At 31.9% G+C, this 19,437-nt stretch overlaps 1 protein-coding gene and 1 long non-coding RNA gene across 3 annotated transcripts in view; both read left to right on the forward strand.

Annotated features, from left to right (window-relative positions):
- The window catches only part of LOC140451851 (putative receptor-type tyrosine-protein phosphatase mosPTP-1), an 850,513-nt gene that overhangs the window by 203,147 nt on the left and 627,929 nt on the right, over positions 1–19,437 (forward strand). The window lies entirely within an intron of this gene.
- LOC140451986 (uncharacterized) lies at positions 4,139–5,335 on the forward strand. Its single transcript, XR_011952116.1, has 3 exons — positions 4,139–4,328; positions 4,996–5,157; positions 5,261–5,335. It is a non-coding gene; the product is annotated as an uncharacterized lncRNA (long non-coding RNA).

Consider the following 19,437-nt stretch of genomic DNA (forward strand, 5'->3'; position numbering starts at 1 on the left):
CAAGTAGTCGCGCTAAATAAGCTAGGACGTATGTCACTTTAAAAATCAGTTGGGGCTCGTATGACCCAGCATCACCAGTTACGGGTCAATAGGAAACCTCAAATATCTGGATATTAAGATGGCCGGAACACCGGTTTAATTTCGCTCACCTCCTTGGAGTATTACACTGACTTGCTGTCGGAACCCATAATTGTCAATGTGGCCTCAATATTGGCATTTAAACTTATTAACTTGCCAAATGCATATAACGTGCTACAATCCATGAAAAATATTACGTACCTAATATAAATTTTCTATCTATTTTTCTTCGTTTTCAGCAATGGATATGTATGTTTGTCTAATATTAATTTTTGTTGATAAAGTTGAGCAACTAAAACATTATGTATTTCATTCTGATGGCTGAATGGGAAAGTTCTCATCCGTTACGACGTCGAGTCCCAATATTAATCTAGGACCATAGAACATGTGGGTTATACTTTAACCAAATAAATACCCTTAGATTTACTGACAATATTACATAGGAACGCAGCTATATCATTGAATGTAGATTTGTTGATTAAACGTGACACACACCCACACATAAAAACACTCACTTATATACACCAAAATACAAAATAAACCATATTTAATCAGTAAATCAAACAAATGTCTTATCACATGAGAAAGTTTGTGCTGTGACTACTGCTCACACCAAACTCGCGGTGTACATGAGGAAAAGGGATGATAACATTTCGCAGCTGTAAATAAAATGGACAAGAGATGAAATGAGATGCTACAGGCAATAAAGTTTTTAAAATGGAAGCTATTCTATTAGAATATGCACTAATTCTCCTTGCTTAATTCATTTAATAATACACACATGTACTCAACAAATCACCTAGTTCAGGAAATATATAACATCTGCAACCAATTATACGCAAACAAGTAACTATCGTAATATTATTTTTAAAACGTACTTTTAGGCGTAAACGTGTTTAACAAAAGAAAGCAGCTGTATTTATTCTCATTATCTGATCTATAAATTTGTTTTCTTCAAAATGCCCTGTTTTACATTTCTTAACAAAAACAAATTTGCACAAGTAAATGGATGAGATAAGTGTTTCAAGTAATAATTTCTTACTTTTCCATGAATGGAAGTACAAAGAGCGAGAAAAAGTGTTTAATATTTAATTATAAGAAACAAGGAGTCAGTTCTCTTTTTCCTTTGGTGTGTTCATAATTACCTCTAACGCTTTGTCTTTTCTCCTTCTATCATGTATCAATTTCAGGCATACGTTTTTGTTATATGTGGACTTGATGGTTTTATTTGAACTAGCTAAATAATATATTTTTACTCTCAAGCTGTTACGGGTAGGGTCCAACGGTGATTGTCTTTCAGGGCATTGTGACGTCAAATAAGCCCTAAAATTCCTCTCAGCGACACGCATTGTCAGAATTCTTTTATTATATTTAATAAGCATTCGTGATAAACCTGCTATACTGACAGGAACTTCATATATCCACAAAACGTGAAGAATATTTTTTCTACTCAGAGCTGAAATATTTGTACGTAATTGACACAAAGCTGATACTGCCAGCAATGTTAAACAAAATATGTTAGTGCTTATAAAATACATAAAGAGGGTGATACCGACCAAATGTATATTATATAATATATATATATATATATATATATATATATATTTACACGACCCGACTATAGCTCCTCTTTTCAAAATGCGGTTATAAGTCGTCTTCTAGAAGGAGTGAATATCTTTAAAATATTATTCGTGTATATTAATTTTTTTACAATTCTTATAATGTATCAAAAATAAAAACATTATAATTTTTTATAAAATTACCAAATTAAAATCAATTGGTCTTCCATCTAAAATTACTGTACATACCTCCTCCAATGTATATTAAATTAACAATATAAATCTTTCTGCTATCAAAATATACGTCAAAACTACATTACAGTGGTTTACTCCTCCAAATATAAATCAGAGACTAAACGACGGTGGATACGTAAACCAAATAATATATTAGAGTATATTTGGCGCGAAAAAATCTGTAAGCCTAACGATTTCTAACGTTTTGTTTCGCAGTGATAAAATATTCTTTATTAATATTACACGTGTAGTGCACTGGAAACTCTAGGTATGTACTTATATAATTTTTATTTTGTTACAGAACGGGTAATAAATACAATTTAATATTGTTTCAATTTAATAGGTAGTTGGATTGAACAAAACTACTAGATAATTATGCAAAATAATATATTTTCTGTCTTCTCCACATTACACATCAGATATTTTTGTACACTTTACAAATATATCTGAACTACATTTATAAACACATATTATACAGTGTATCAAGGGATTGATTTAACTATACATGTAATGGATCAAACATTTTTGAATCTCGTTTTGATATTTTGGCGTCTCGGCTGGTTAGAGTTGCACAAGTTTGACTTGAATGTTTGAAATTGACTTGAGTTTGACTTAATTTCCAGTCAAACTCAAGTCAATCCTTCTGACAAATAATTCTTCTTCCTGTGTCACTCCTATCGGAGATTGGAAATCATCAAGGCTATCCTGACCTTGTTTACAGCTGACCTAAAGAGTTCATTAGTGGTGCAGCCAAAAAACTCTCTCAAATTCCGCAATCATTCTTTTACGGTCCAGATTCCGTTTTCCTTTTATTTTTCCTTGAATTATATTTTGAAGTAATGCGTATTTATGTCCTTTCATTAGGTGACCCAAATATTCTTTGCTTCATTTTATCGTTGGTAAAAATTTCTGGGTCTTTTCCTTTCCTTCTTAATAAGTTCCCAAGTATTTGTAACTTGATACTTTTTCAATTTGAATGCTGTTTATACTAATATATGCTGATTGTGTCATGTTTTCTTTGAAGACCATATACTTGTTTTTTTTATATTGATATTTATGCCATAATTGTTGCAAGCAATATTTATGTTTGTAAGTAATCGTTGTAATTCTTCTACTGTTCTTGCAACTAATACAGTGTCATCCACGTATTCAATATTATTTATAACCTCTCCACTGATTACGATTCATTCGTTTGCTTGCAAAAGGGGTTTCTGGCAGATGCTTTCACTATAAACATTACATAGCAGCGGTGACAAGATGCCTCCCTGTCATACTCCTCTACGTATTTCTATTGCCTGTGATGTCTTATTTTCTATTTTTATGATATTTTCCTGATTCCAATATATTTATATTGAGAATTATTCGCAGATCTTTATTATCTATGTCCTCTCTTTCAAGAATATCGCTTAGCTTATCATGGCGTACTCTGTCAAATTTTGGCAAATAATTCAAGTCAAGTCAAACTGGTCAATGGTTAAGGCTTTGAAAATTCAAACTGTTTGTTAAACTAGTTTGAAAGAGTTTGAAAATAATTTATTTATTTTAGTAGATATACTTTTTTTTTAAGATAAAAATAATATTAAGATGCCAATTTGGATAAAAAAATTCGATTCAGGTCAGAATAGAGTCGTAAATTTAAGAAAATGATTCATTTACACGTAAAATAGCCTGCTTAGCAAGTTTTATTTTATCGGTGATAATTTTATGCCTTCTATTCTGTCAACGATATCATTTTTTTGTTTATTTAAATGTTGAATAGATTACGGCAAAAAATCCGTTAGATAGTTTTTTTATAATACCAAGTGTATCTGATTTAGTGAAATTGATCCGATTTTTGTGAAATTTTGTATTTTGACATAATTTCATATTTTGAAAAACTTTTATTAATATAATTTTGCCGTATTATTGACCGAAATGAAATTTTTTTTTCTCAACTGTCACGGACAACTTGAATTTTAAAAAGTAAACATGTGCTTGAAATTATTTTCAGATCAAGCAGGCCGGGACCCCAAAACATCAATACGAGCATAAAAATTTTGTATAAAAGTATAAGAGTATAAAAAAAAGTAGGGTTCAAATTTTTGCCCACTCAGTTAAACAATATTTAGATATTTTATCACCAGTATATTTTTAGGATGAAACCAATTCGTTTTTGTAACAGAGCGTTAAGTCCCGTAAAAATTAACCAATCAGTAAGCGAGAAAGTTAATTCAACTGAAATTCTTTCGGTAAGTTCCAGTTAGATTTTTAAAAAAACATTGCTTATACTTAAATAAAAAAAATATTTTGTAGATCAAAAGCTCTCGATTTTATAGTGGATCTAAAGAAAATATACTCCCTTGTAATTTTACACTACAAGAACAACATAACAAAGATGAAGATCAGTATAAAGTTGGTAAAAAAACCGCTAATGAAATATTACCGATTGAAAATTCTAATGCATCTGACATTTCTTCCGTAAGTTTAACATTTAAGAGCATTTTATTCTCAAACATGAACGGTATGCGGCAAAATAAACAGTACTAAAATGCGTATGCCTCAGATTTGTATGTGTCATGCGCCGAAACGTATTAAGTGATTTCTGAACGACGTTATAACTTATGTAAATGTCATGTTAATTTTAGGTGCTTCAGGATGGTTCTTAGTTTTGCAGAAAATTTTTTTATCGTGGAGTACTATTTTCGATCATACGGAAAAGGTCGCGAAATCGGTCCAAAAAGCTTAAAATCGACAATAGTTTTAGCAGGACGGGCAATCTGTCACACGGTCAGTGAGTCTCTTCGAATACTGTTCAGTGATTTTCCATACCCATCGCAATTATCAGGCCTAACCTAACTAACACCACATGATACGTACATATGGGGAATGCTGAAGGAGGCAGACCGATACAATGTCTGACATTCCGGAATAACAAACTCCAATTAGATTTTTTTAGTGCCAGAGGGCATCTTTAACATCTATTTTATCGGAAACGTCGTCGTGAATAATGTTGGTAAGGCTATATCATGTATACTAAATATATAGATATTCATATACATTTCAATATTCATTTCAGTACTGTTTATTTTACCGCCTACTGTATTTCCCTACTTCAGTCACTTTTTACTATGAAAAATAATTTTAGGAAATATCCTTAAGTTCCCCTCAATTTTATGGTTCACCTGACAGTATCTTCACACCTGAAGAAAGTGATAAAGATAACACAGATTCTCCAGACTTAGAAACTCCATCACCAGCTTCTGATGAAATGTTAGATTCCAATTATGTTCCCTTCGATGATTCTTCAGTAAGTGCAATAAAACTTTTAAAAGAATAAAATGTGTTGTGTACTCTGTAATATTGAAATGGATAACAGAAAAAATATAATATTTATTTAATTGGGTTTTTAGGAAAAGTCTTCAGGTTCTCCAGAAATAAATAATTTTTCTTCCCACTTTTGTCCAAAACAAGTTAACAAAGATGAGTTTAATATTGAGGTAAGTTTATTTCAAATATTTTAGCAATATAATTCAAAGCACATACTTTTTAGGAACAATCTAATTCACCTTCGTCTTCTGTCAGCCTAAATATCCATCAACATGTGGAAGAAACTTGCAATATAAATACGAAGTCTTTTAAAAAATCTGTTTTTTGTTACTTTTGTGAATCAGTTGTATTAAATTTTCCTAGACATATACTACGAAATCATCAAAGCGAATTAGAAGTTCAAAAAATTTTGGTTTGCCCTCCAAGAAGTAAAACGAGAAAGCAATTGTTATTTGCTTTGAGACAGAAGGGAAACTATTTGTTAGGTTCTGCAAATTTAAAACCAGTTAGGAAAGGATCTGCAGATACAAACTACCTACCGTGTGACCACTGCTTCGGCATGTATTCGGCAAAAAACTTATGGCGCCACAGAAAAATATGTAATCCTGATTCAATAACCAGAAATTCCCAATCACAAGCACAAAATTTCTTATTAAGGCACCTTAAATTGGACACTTATTTAAAAGAAACTGTTTTTCCTCGAATGCGAGCAGACAATGTATCACACGTGGCTAAAAAAGATCCGCTCATTTGTGCGTTTGGCTCAAGATATTTGAAGATCCATAGAGAACAACACTTTATACCAGTAGCGTCAAGAAAAATGAGGGAATTAGCTAAAATTGTTATCGAACTAAGAAAAAATAGTTCCTCAATCAAAACGCTTTTTGACTCGTTGAAACCAGAATATTACGATTCTTTAGTTTTTGCTACTAAAATAGTTTCAAAATATGATAACAAGAGCAAAACTTTTAAAGCTCCATCATTTGCTAAAAATATTGGCACTACATTAAAACAGTGTTGTGATATAGCACTTATGCTTAATGCGAAAAAGTCTGAGTTTACAGTTAGAAGTGCCAGCGCTAAAGCTGACTTAAAATCTTTAATACAAATAATAGAAGGAAATTGGAAATATGATATTTCCAGTCAAGCTGCACATGATTTAGACATGAAAAAATGGAACAAAGTGACGTTAATACCACTAGCAAGTGACCTTAAGCTATTGAAAAACTATCTCGTGCGAAGGGCAAATGAATCTTGTGATAAATTACAGAAAAATAATAATGATATTAATTCTTACGTGTTTCTGTTAGAAACTATTTATTGCCGTCTTATCTTATTAAATAGAAGGCGCCCTGGTGAATTAGAAAGAATGACCATACAGAGTTACATTAGCGCTAAAGATAATCAATGTTATGAAGAATTTTCTGAAGCAATTTCAGAAACCGAAAGAATTTTAATGAAAAGTTTTAGAAGAATAGTAATAAAAGGTAAAAGGGGACGTGGTGTACCCGTCCTAGTAAGTAAGGATGTACAAGAACACTTAGAAATGATTACAAAATGTAGAGATTTACTTTTAAAAACACCTAGTATTTACCTTTTTGTTAATCCAAAATTTGATAAACCAATTCGAGGGTATGAAGTAATGTCAAAATATGCTAAATTATGCGGAGCTAAAAATCTTAGTGCTCTTACATGTACAAGGCTGAGAAAACATCTAGCAACGCTAACCCAGTTGTTTACCATGTCGGAAAATGACATGGAGCAACTGGCTTCATTTATGGGGCACACATTAGGAATTCATCGATCATGACATTTATCAAACTGTAAAGATCTCTAAGTTACTCCTGTTAATGGAGAAAGGTAAAGCAGGTCAATTCAAGGGAAAAAGTTTAGAAGAAATAGAGATAAATTTGGAAGAAGACATTATGGAAGATGATGATGGACATAATAACGAGGTATTTGGGGAACAAAAAAATGAAACCAATGATGTTATTGAATCAAAAGGTTCAGAAAGTTGTAATAATGAAAAAAAGGGAATATTGGATATGAAGGCAAAAAATAAAAAAAGGGTTTTAGTTCCGTGGACAGAAAATCAGAAGAAAGTAGTCAAAATGTATTTTAAAACCCACATTAAACAAAAGAGGCCCCCCAAAAAATCGGAATGTGAAGATCTGATTTTAAAAAATCCTGATATATTAAAAAATAAAAATTGGCTCAAAATAAAGGTCTTCGTTCAAAATGAATATAAAAAGTGTTAAATGTCAAGTTTTTTTCGAAATTCAGTTTTTGCAATATATTCTGAGTTTTCGTTAAGTATTTTTTATTTGTGTTTATATATTCAGTTTTGTTCATATTTTTATTATTTGTTTTTAAATATAAATAATGATTAAAATTAAATATTTATAACGAACATATATACATGTTTTTTTTTTTCGTTAGCCCTTGTTAAAAATTTACAAATGATTATCAATAATATATATATAGCCCTTAAATAATCAGATTCGTTTACAATATAACAAATACATTACATTTGAATTCATTTTTCGTTTTCACCATCACTTTTATTGTGAACAAAACTGTCTACTTTGATTCAGATTTTTTGTTAAAATATATATATTATATTACTTTAAATATTAAAGAAAGATTGGAAGACTATTAAGTAGTTTTCGAATCATTATTCCAGAGGAGGACTAAACCACCGTAATATAAAAATAGGAAGAACTAAGGTCGGTAAACTATAATTTGAATATACGTAACGAAATATACGCCGACTCTGGCGACACAACAAGTAATGTGGCGATCATATTGAACTAAAGTATTCAAACGTACAAAAACATGCAATAACTCATCCATCTGAAATTTTGCTCAATGGTTTAGAATGGCGTTTAGACTTCTTTTATAATGATTGCGATAAGTCCTCCGTATACGGAGGACCTACCACAGTGGAGGACCTATTATATGTAAATTTCCTATATAAGGAGGAGCTATCCACTGGTGCGTATATATATATATATATATATATATATATATATATATATATATATATGTATATATATATATATATATATATGTATATATATATATATATATATATATATATATATATATATATATATATATATATCTTCAAAACTAATCAAGTGTTACTAATCATCAAAAGGAACCCACTAGTATCGTCAGACAGTAAATCAAATGAAATCTATATTGCCCCAATTAAAACTCCAGATGATCGTATTTTTGATATACCAGACGAATTTAATCTAATATTTTTCTATTAAAATGTTGCTTCTGATTTTTTGATTCTTAGTTTCTTTAACGAGGCCAGGATAATATCTCACAAGCAAAAGAATTCATTTAACTTAAGTTAATTAGTCAGACGTTACCTGAAAAACTCATTTAAGGGTAATGAGCGAGTTTTGCATCTCAGATACTCAATTGTAAATTACCATATCTTTGTTAGCAATTCTGCAACTAGTTCGATTTTGTAAGTGGGCACCGACAAAATAAAAGAAAAAAATACAAAACAAAAAAATATAAAAGAAAAAATTTAAAACAAAAAAAAAACAAAAAACAACAAAAAAAATTAAAATAAAAAAAAACTAAGTTATACATATAACTCCAGCTGGAGTTATATATATATATATATATATATATATATATATATATATATATATATATATATATATATATATATATATATGTATATATATATATATATATAAATATATATATATATATATATAAATATAATATATATGTATATATGTAGTTAACTATTACTTAACTGGAGTAAATTCTCCAGCAAATTCTCATCATAAAACCCGAAAATCTATTCAAAAGATATTTTTGCCCATAAATTAACTTTCTCCGACCAATTCCAAAAATTTCCCTGTTAGACAGGAATTCAAAAGGTTGGTTTTACCACGTTTTACCTACCTCTGTATAGAAATATCGAAGTTGTCTCCCATCTCCCGCGAATCCCTTGCAATAGTCAGGCATTGCAATCACAAGTATTGTCAGTATAACATTGTATCCCAGATTAGCTGGGCGCTCTCGCATATTAGTGTTTAGTTTCGTATTCGATTAAATTCGACGCATTTGTGGTTTAAGAGTTTAGACTCTCGCGTACAGTATCAAATTGCATCCCAGCTGAGCTGGTTGCTTCTTGTTTTAGAGTTTTATCTCTCGCATTTTAGTTATCGTTACATAGCTTATAGTTAAAAGCTGAACGCTCATTATTAATCAAGTATATTTATATAGAAGAAAACGCCCTTAGTTAAAGTGATAATTATTAGTAACATTTTAATCTGGCTAGTGTAGTGTGTCGCGGACTAGTGTGGACAGTGATCGGCTGTTTTCAATAAAAGAACCTGCAGTAAAACTTTGGTTAGATATTAATTTAGTTGTAGGAACATTCAATTATTAAACTGCGTATTGTTTAAACTGATTGTGTTCTTATTTCGCTCTAAATGGTAGCAAGACCGCCATGCTAATTTGTTGAACAAATGTCCGTTTAATTCTACCATTTTTATTCGTCACTTCGAGATGGATGAGGAACCAGTTGTACCAAATTATCTGCAATTTATATATCGCTTTTATTAGAAATCTTTCGCAAAAAATAAAATTTAAGTCCAATCTAGTCAAAGTTGTTTATCGCCGAGATAAATATTTAATTTCAGAACTTTTCGTTGTAAAAACTTAAATCGCGTCTTGAGTGATATAAATGTGAGTGATCAAGTTAAGCCATTGAAGAACTGTGCCTGGCAGATTACCATGTTTCCAGCTAATCACATTTGGGTCAGCGAGAAGCGGTGAGCTATTGTTGATTTGGAAATTCCGAAGAAGGTCGCCAGATATTGTTATCTATCTGTATTGTTAAATTTATTATTTAAAATATTTATAGAAAATGTTATACTCAAAAGATTCAATCATCTTATTGTTGTCAATAGTACTGTTTTGTAATAGTTGCTGTAATGACTTTTTAGAATTCAACCAAGAAGGGGTTTTAAATCTCAATTGAACCGTATTGAAAGCTTTTTGAATACCAATTCAGATAATTTGAATAATAAACAGCTAATACAATTAAAGTATGATAGTTTATTTGGAACTTATAAAAAATTACAAAATTTATTAGATTAAGCGGAATAGTTAAGTTCTGATGGTACAACGACTAATGCTACGGAATCATCACAAAAGGAAGTTGTATTATCAGCAATGTAAACTATTGACCGTTTTGAGATCATTTTGGCTAAATTATTAAGTTTAATGGATCACGCTGATGAATATAGAATTTTAAACATTTCTCAAAATCATTTTTCTAATATAAAACTCCCAGATATTAATATTAAACCTTTTTCTGACGATGCTCAAGAGTGGCAATCATTCTTTGATTTGTTTCAAGCATTTGTGTTAAATAATGTCAATTTAAGATCTGATAGCTAAAAATTTTATTATTTAAAAACGCTTCTGAGAGGTCAACCGCTACAATTAAGTGAATCTTTCTCTGTGACTATAGTAGGATCGTTTTAGCCTGTCGCATAAGTAATAAAAGTGTCTGTTCACATTTGCCTCAGGTAGTCAGCGGTTCTCCAATTAAAAATGTACGGTTTTCTTAATTCAATAATACGACATTAGGGATTTTTTTAATAAAATCACTTTGTATTATGTTTTATAATAATTGAATATCATAATGTAAATTGATAAATATTGAATATAAAATATACAGGGTCATTCACGCAACATGTTATTTAAAAGTTTTCAAAGTTCTGGTCGTCACTGGTTTCTGCAAACTTGGAATAATGGGTTATGCAAAGCATTCTTCATTTTGTAAATATTTGCATTCGTCTAGCATTTCCGGTTGTACCAAAAGTCGCCATTAAGTTTCTTATTTTAAATAGAAACTGTGCTTTTTGTTATTTTTTTTAGAATCTACGTAAAATTCTGGATCGATTTTTATTGGGATACCATTCTTGAAAAAATAGCCGTTTTTGAAAAATTTTTCATATTACACATGCAACTTCAAAAATAAATATTGTGGTTAATATTTATTCTGAAAAAACAAAAATTCTTTTTAAGCGTGTACTAAACTCTATTTTTATTTAAGCATAAAAAAATTTGCCAATTTTAATACTGGGTGTTCAAAATTTTGTATTATATTTTTATTTTTATATATTTTATAAATATATCTATTGAAATATATATCTATATAAAATAAAGACTTATTCCTACTTACCACACACACTTTCCCAAACCCACCGAGGTAGTTTGTCCTCCTGCAGTACAACCAGCTCCGGCTTTCCTCCGCCCCCTGGTCTTTGGAGCCAGGTCTCGACTATTTCGCGGTATCCCCCGTCAGGCAATGGGAGATTTCCGTGTATTTACATTTAAGTGGTAGGTTAGCCCATTTGGCTTTATTATTACCGGTCAAAGCAATTGTTCGGCGATCTAATGATGGTTGTGTGTGCCGATACTTGCTTTCCCTTTTCTGCACCAAGTGCAGTCGAGAGCGAGCAAGCATCAAATCCTTTCATCCGTCGTCTAATACCCAGTCATTCGTCCAGTCATGTCCTTAATCTACCTTACTTGCTAATCTAATTTTTTTGGTGCTTGCATTTAAGAGCGTCGTGCGGTGTGCATCCGGCTCTCTCCTGCATGCGGTTTTTGTTTTATTTTTTTTTTTGTTTTTGTTTGGAGGTTGGTACCCTTTTGTTTTAATTTTTCTATCTACGTCGTAATCTATGGACAGGTATCATTACTATCTCACTCGCTATCCGATTCATCTGAATCTTCATCATTACGAATAATTAAAGGTCTTACTTCATCAATAACTTATTCTATTTCATATGACTCTAAATTTTTTTTCAGTATGCTCAATACAGTTCCGCCATTGTTCCTAATTGACTTGGTTTAGTGCATGTTGCCAGAGTTATAAAACGCTGGCTTCGTCGGTGGTCTTACAGGCATGTTTATCGTAGTAGTTTTTAGTGATGCCCCACGCCAATTCAATTGGATTGTACTAGCAGTGATATGGTGGTAGTTTTAGGACCTTATGACCATATTTTAGTGCCATTGGGCCAACGACAAATTTTTTCTCAGTAATGTGTTCTTTGCACTTATTTAATAATTCAGCTTTTAAAACAAGATGTTCGTGTTCTATATTTTTCTCCAACAGCCACTTTCTTAAGTCTTCTTTTTTCCAGCTGCTTGTGGGCAACTTTTCCTCCCCTCTGGTGTGATACAAAGCATTTTCTAAGACTATTAATGACGGATTTTCCAGATTTCTTAATAATTTTTCCTCAAACCAATGTTCAAAAATATCGGCGTCCATATTTCCGTGGTAATCATCAGTTTTTTTTGTCGAAGAAATATAAGACTAGCATTGGGTATAAAACCTTCCTTATTTCCTGCATGCAATATAATATATCTTTTGCCATTACTCGCACTAATACTCGAATAGTATTTGCTAGAATCATCTTGCCAGGATGATTTGGTATTATTTCCTTTCGCAAAAATCGATGTTTCGTCAAGAAACACAAATTGTCTGGCAAATTCGGAATTATTGTTTTTTAAATAGTTTCTTATAAATTATAAAAAAAATATTTTGGTAGCGCTGATTTATCCTCAAGTACTACAGCCGACCAGTAGGAGGTTCGATACCACAAAGCAGGTAGAAAAGGGAAAGCATAATAGAGTGGCTGTAACTAGAGCCATAAATTATTTTTCGAGCGGTAATGCAAAATACGACAGGGTAAAACGACTTCACTATAATCAAAATTTAGAAATTGCTACACATTAAATTAAACTAAACATTTTAATCTGTATCAGTGCTAGTGTAGTGTGTCGCGGACTAGTGTGGACAGTGATCGGCTGTTTTCAATAAAAGAACTTGCGCTAAAGCTTTGGCTGGATATTAGTTTAGTTGTAGTAACATTCAATTATTAAACTACGTATTGTTTAAACTGATTGTGTTCTTATTTCCTACGCCAGTGGGTGGTCCTTCAAGTTGAAAGTAATTACAAGACTTAGTACTTCTAAATGGTAGCAAGATCGCCATCCTAATTTGTTGAACAAATGTCCGTTTAATTCTACCAGTGAAGAAGGATGAGTTTTCAATTCAGTTAAATTAAATTATTATAGTTAAAAAAATTGTACGGCTAATTGGTCTTCACCAAAACCATCTAATTAAGAAAAAAATAATGATGGCGAGATTATTGATCCTAAATGTTTAACCATTTCTAAACGGGTATATAACCCGTTAACATACCATTGAAGAACCGCATCGAAGATTTTATTTTATTTCTTCTTCTAATTTACTTTTCATTACTAATGCTTCTAACATATCATAATAACTCATTCACTATCGATATTTGCATCGTTTCGGTTTTTATGGAAACAAGAATAATTCCTCATGTCTTAACTATGTTGTCCTTTAAAGTTTGTTTCTTGTAAACAAATAATTGATGGCGAGATTATTGATCCTAAATGTTTAAGCATTTCAAGATGGGTATAAAACTCATTGACATTCCATTGAAGATTTTAGTTTATTTCTTGAGATGAATTTGTTGTAGTATCACTGTCTTGATTAACAGAATTATCTGAGTTTAGCATCTTTTGTATTTTGTTTAATATGTATTTTATTGCATTTAGTTTTCATGCTTTTTTTTATAAAATACAGCTTTATTATTATTATCATATCTATAAAGTTGAGTATATCCGTCGTTTATGCTTGTAGCAAGCTCAGAGGATCAGACTAGCTTGAACAATTTTCAAAAAAGTCAAGAGTTTGTTTATATGTTAAAGTAAAATTAGTTGACATCTTTTTGGTTGGTTTTTGGGATTTTAAATTTTTTGTTTAATTCTTCAGCGGGAGATGGAGTAGTATTGATCTCTCTTATTGGTCTTTGACTGACCTTTAAATATACAATTAATTGCTATAAGTACGGGACGTATTAAAATCATGTCTGTTAGTTGGTTAGGTGTAGGTTGAATTACTGACTGGAAGATCTGGTTCCATTTCAAAGGCCAATTTGTTACACTGGGAGGATTCTTGTGGTTGTTGTTGTATTGTTTGGTGTTGGATAAGAGTAAAATCATTTTGTGAATTATGACTTAAACAATTCGCTGCAATGTGATCTGTTTGCTCACAGATAAAACATGAAGGTTTATCTAAACTTAAATATATGCGATATGGATATATTAATATTATATATATATATATATATATATATATATATATATATATATATATATATAAATATTGGTTCATATCCAATTAAAAAGGTATCTACAAGTAGTTGAATATATATATTTGTCTTCTAAAATTGACGACGAGTTGGAATTCTGAGGGGGTTACTATCTATTCTAAGGAAGGTTAGATGTGACCATAATTTAAGACCCAATTTAATTAATTCATTTTCTATTAGAGTGTGTGGAATAGAAGGGCAAACATTAGATAGTAATAGTCCGGAGTTATCAATCTTCGTGCTTTTAGCTTTTCGCCTTTTATTGTCATTTCTACTGAGTTGGACATAAAATATTTAACCAAGGATTCGCTGGAGAGATAGATATATATTTTCTGTTATTTGATAGTCTTGCTGAAAATAGAATATTCCGTAGATGAAAAACTTCACCAAGAACTATTAAGTACTCTTCTCTTGTAATATCAGGAACTTCATTAAATAAAATTGCTTGATTCTTAGAAGGAAATTGAATTGAAATATTATTAAGTACAGCAGAGTATGATGTTTTGTTTTGAGATTGTTGATCGTTAGTCATGGCTGTTGACAAATGTTTAAGGTCGAATCCAATATCATTTGATAAACTTATCAGTACTGAATTAAACAAGTTATATAATCAGAAATAATTCCGATAGCAGGCTTTTCGGCCAATACTTAACCTTACAAACGATATGCTGTGAAATATTTTAGATATATAAAATAAGAATAACTCACTGTTGTATTCTGTAACGTAGCTGCACTATATACGGTCACTTACTGCTTTGTTGAAGTTTAGTTCGATATGGATTACTTTAAAAAAAGACGATTTTGCGGTACTGAAATGTACTTTTCACTCTAACACTAATACTACCCCATGTTTTAACAGTACCACCACCGTAACTATACACTTTATGACCTGCTTGTTGGAATCAACTGTGAAGACAATATTCTTTACAAATCCTGTCTTTACAGGAAAATGTGGACAATTTATTTCTTCATTGTTCATTGTTTATAGACATGAAACGTATATACGCAAAGATAACTGGAAAATATATTATTCACCATAGTTTTAAGAGTAATTTCTTAATATTTTACCAAACCAGATCAATAATAAATTACTCTATATTGGGATGTTTATTTTGAATTTCTCTTTACCACTTATCTTGGAGAATATTTAGGATGATAAATTCTAAGGGGGCAATCCATCATTTTAGTAAAATAATTATAATAAGAAGCAGAACATGTGAGGAAGTGATAAATCCCAAAGATGGTGGAGGGTTTTAGAAATATTATCGACAGAATAACAATGCTCGGTTCTGCGGCAGAAACAAATACTCACTCAAACTAGCAAGAGCTGCGATTCTCCTTTCCAATGACAACCGAGTTTGAATTAATTCCAGTTATGGAAATCGGTTGATTAATGTGGTCTCTCTCTTAAGATTCGTATTAAAATTTTCTCCAATTATTCCACTAAAGATGCGTAGGCTCTCTTTTGGTTTAAACTTTTGCGAATCTTAAGATTATATTTAAATATAAGGATTATAAAAAAGTTAAGGTTAGATTTAAGTTCCAACTCAATAAAATTGTAGCAATTTTAAATCTATTTAACACCTTACCTTTATTTATGTTAATGATTTAGTGTACATTTGAATATTGTATATAAAGAAAAGGGTATCATTTTATTAACATAAACATAAATTTTTATTGTTAATTTAGATAATAATTGGACAAATTGTATACTTTATTATTGTTGATTAAATACATAAAAGTCAGAATGGATGCCATAAAGGGATTAATGGAGGCAATAAGTGTTTATTGTTGGATAATAAACTAACTTGTAAACTCAAACTGTATAGTAGTAAATTATAAAAAGTCAAAATAACCTTACATTGTATAGGGTAAGTCCGGGAGAGTTGGACCACATTTCGTTGTCAACCTATTAACATTATTATTTAAGCGTTTGGTAAAGAATTTAGTTTTATACCCTTAAGAGTTTACTTTCTAATTGAATATTACTAATAAACGCTACATTGCATTTTTTCCAAAACTTTGCATGGTCCATCTCACCCGGACGTGTCTGGGTGAGATGGACCATGGGCTCTGCAATTGTGGTTTTTGCTTGGCCCGTCGTTCGCCAGACGTAATTGGCTGAAGTAGTTAGCGGAAGAGTCTTCCAAATCTCATCAAGCGGCTCACCAGTAGCTTGGACCAGTAGCTTGGACCAGGGTAAAAAGTATAATCAATGACTACAAACCAAGTATAAAGTAAAAAATATGTATATTTTACATAATAATAAATGTTACAATAACCAAATAAAAAAACAAACAAGTCTATTTGTTTCATTATTTCCCTGGTACCGCAAAAGTTACATTTTACTTCAAATCTAGAGCAACCTTCATGAAACCACCGAGAACACTGTACACACTTCACCCAGTCTTCTTTTTTTGTAGTTTCATTGTAAGCCTCTCCACATCCCACACATTCATCTTCTATTCTTTTCTATTCTATTCTTCTATTTACATACCGTCATCCTGGACTAGATCTGCCGAATCATAGCTTTCTGAGTCTGAACTTTCAAACTGTGTCACTTTGCCAGATGGTTCCTTTTTTGGCTTGAGAAACTTCTTTTTTAATTCAATTTTTTTTTCTCAGTTTAAGTACTGGGGATACTAGCAAGATCGAATTGAGTTCTTGGTACTTCACAGGAGATAGAAAAATCAACAGTGTCACTTGTTGGCACATTGGAGGCAACAGGATCAACCTCGCCGGTTGGTGCACTATCGAGAGTGGCCGCCAATAGTTGGACATTGGGCATTGCACTGGAGGAATCGGGTTCTAGGTAGGCGTAGGTATTACAGACATATGTAGAGGGACTATGCCACAAGCTTGAAATCCACTCACACCGTTTTGTACACCTGCGGTGAGGTGAGAAGTTTTCCAAACTGCAGACGATTGATCTTTCTGGATGGATTGTTTGTAATGAAATAATTACATGGACTATAAAAGTAGGACTTAAGTGATTTGGAAAAGTATCCGTCCAAAGCCAGTGCGAAGTATGGGGTGGAATGCTCATCAAAATGATTCCTTTTTGCTCTGTGTACACTAGGACGTAAGTAAGAGAAGTACTTTCCCGGCTGGTTTTCTAGGTTGAAAATGACTTTTTAACCAGTGCAGAAAAATTTCACTAGTGACTTTAGAAGATTTTTGTGACATTTTTACAACTGAGCCAGGAGGCATCCCGTCTATGAACTCAACTTTCAAGTTCTTGCCCTTCATTATGCAGTATGGGGAAAGAAATGTACCTTCAGCACTAGCACAAGCTAGAACAGAAACGGTTTCACCCTTTTCTTCTGACGTAATGGAAGTTACATTTTTGGAAACTTTAATGGCAACAACATTTCCTGGCTTGTTGTTCAGTTGAAGCCCGGTTTTGTCCATGTTAAAAATGTGCCAAGGCTTTTCAACCAAATTGTTTTTCAAAATAACACTTTTCAGTAACTTAAAGTACTCTTCCACACACCTCGTGTTCATTCCCTTAGCTCGGAATACAGATACACCTGCTGATTTTCTAATAGTTAGAGTAGGATTTCTTAAAAAAAAAAGAGTTTAGCCAATCATAACCAGCTTTTCTAGTTTCCTTGTTGAATTTGTGAGGTAATTTTAGCTCTTCAGCAAGTTCAAACGTCATGCTTCTTACTGAATCCCTGCAGGAAGTAAACCCATGAGCTTGTTACTTTTTATGTGACTTACAATCTTCTGTTCATTTACTCTTCCTAAAATGGACGAAAACCCTAAGCTGTCCTTCGTAAACTTTTGTTTTTTGATCCTTCTTTTAAGAGTGGTCTTAGGAATTTGATACGCTTTAGCAGCAGCATTGACACCCATTTCTTTATTTTTCACCGCATTAACCGCTTGTATTAATGCATCTTTCATCCACGCCCCTCTACTTGTATCCCCTTTACGTAGTTAGTTGGCATTTTTCTGAAACAGAAAAATACCAGCTACTTAGTGAGTAATTACACTATAACTTAAATTTAAACTGAAAACTAAAACTGTGTTACTACGTTAAAAAACTTTTGGACTTACCAAAACAGACAATGACGTTTTTCTCGACAAATATTAACAACAACACCACACAACTAATAGCATAGCTTCACTGTAACTGAAGCATACTCACAACAAACGATGGTAGCGCTTGAGCGTCACAGTTCGGAAATAATGGACTGGTCTATCTCTCCCGGTGGTCCATCTCTCCGGACTTACCCTATTATGTGCGCATGATTTTATCTATATGACAAGTCTTTTTCGAATGTCTGTGGTTGTGTCTTAGCCGGAATCAGAAAATGTCACTCTGTGGTACTCGTTCCATTGGAGCTTTCAGCACTGCAAACACGCAACATATAAACAGCACACGTGTATTATGTTAAGTATGAGTTATGGCGTCAACATTCTCCCCCCGTTGAAAATGGTGCCTTTAAAACACTGACAGGAAGAGCTCTGAAAACACCTTACAAATACCACTGAAAACTACCTTGAAAACACTAACTCTTAATAATTGTTGTAACAGTTTTGATGGTTGCCACTCTGGATATTCCATCTGCACCCTTGTGTAGTTTCAAATCCTACCTAGTGGCCACCGTGTCGGTGAAGTACACATATCTTTGATTAATACCTAACTAATAGTTCCCCCTTGTTGGCCCTCCACTTGGTGCAACGTTGTAACTCGGTAATATAGTCCATTTTCCAGCGGTTTCAAAAATGTTGGGTAACTTATTGTAGAATTTGTAGAAGATGATACCTATTCAGTATATTCAGTTTAATGTCGGTCACATATTGATAGGAATAGCTACTATAGGTCTTTCAGTAAGAAATTGAGCTGGGGTTAATAAAGTAAGGTCATTAAAATCGACACATAGAGGGTAGAGAGGACGAGAATTTAAAATTGCTTCTTTCTGCGAGAGAATAGTAGTCAATTCCTCGAAAAGTAAGAGAAAAAAGTAAAAGTAAAAAGAAAAGTTTGTTTAAACTCGTTTTAAGTGATGCTT

The sequence above is a fragment of the Diabrotica undecimpunctata genome, chromosome 10, assembly GCF_040954645.1.
Source record: "Diabrotica undecimpunctata isolate CICGRU chromosome 10, icDiaUnde3, whole genome shotgun sequence".
Taxonomy (NCBI): Eukaryota; Metazoa; Arthropoda; class Insecta; order Coleoptera; family Chrysomelidae; genus Diabrotica; species Diabrotica undecimpunctata.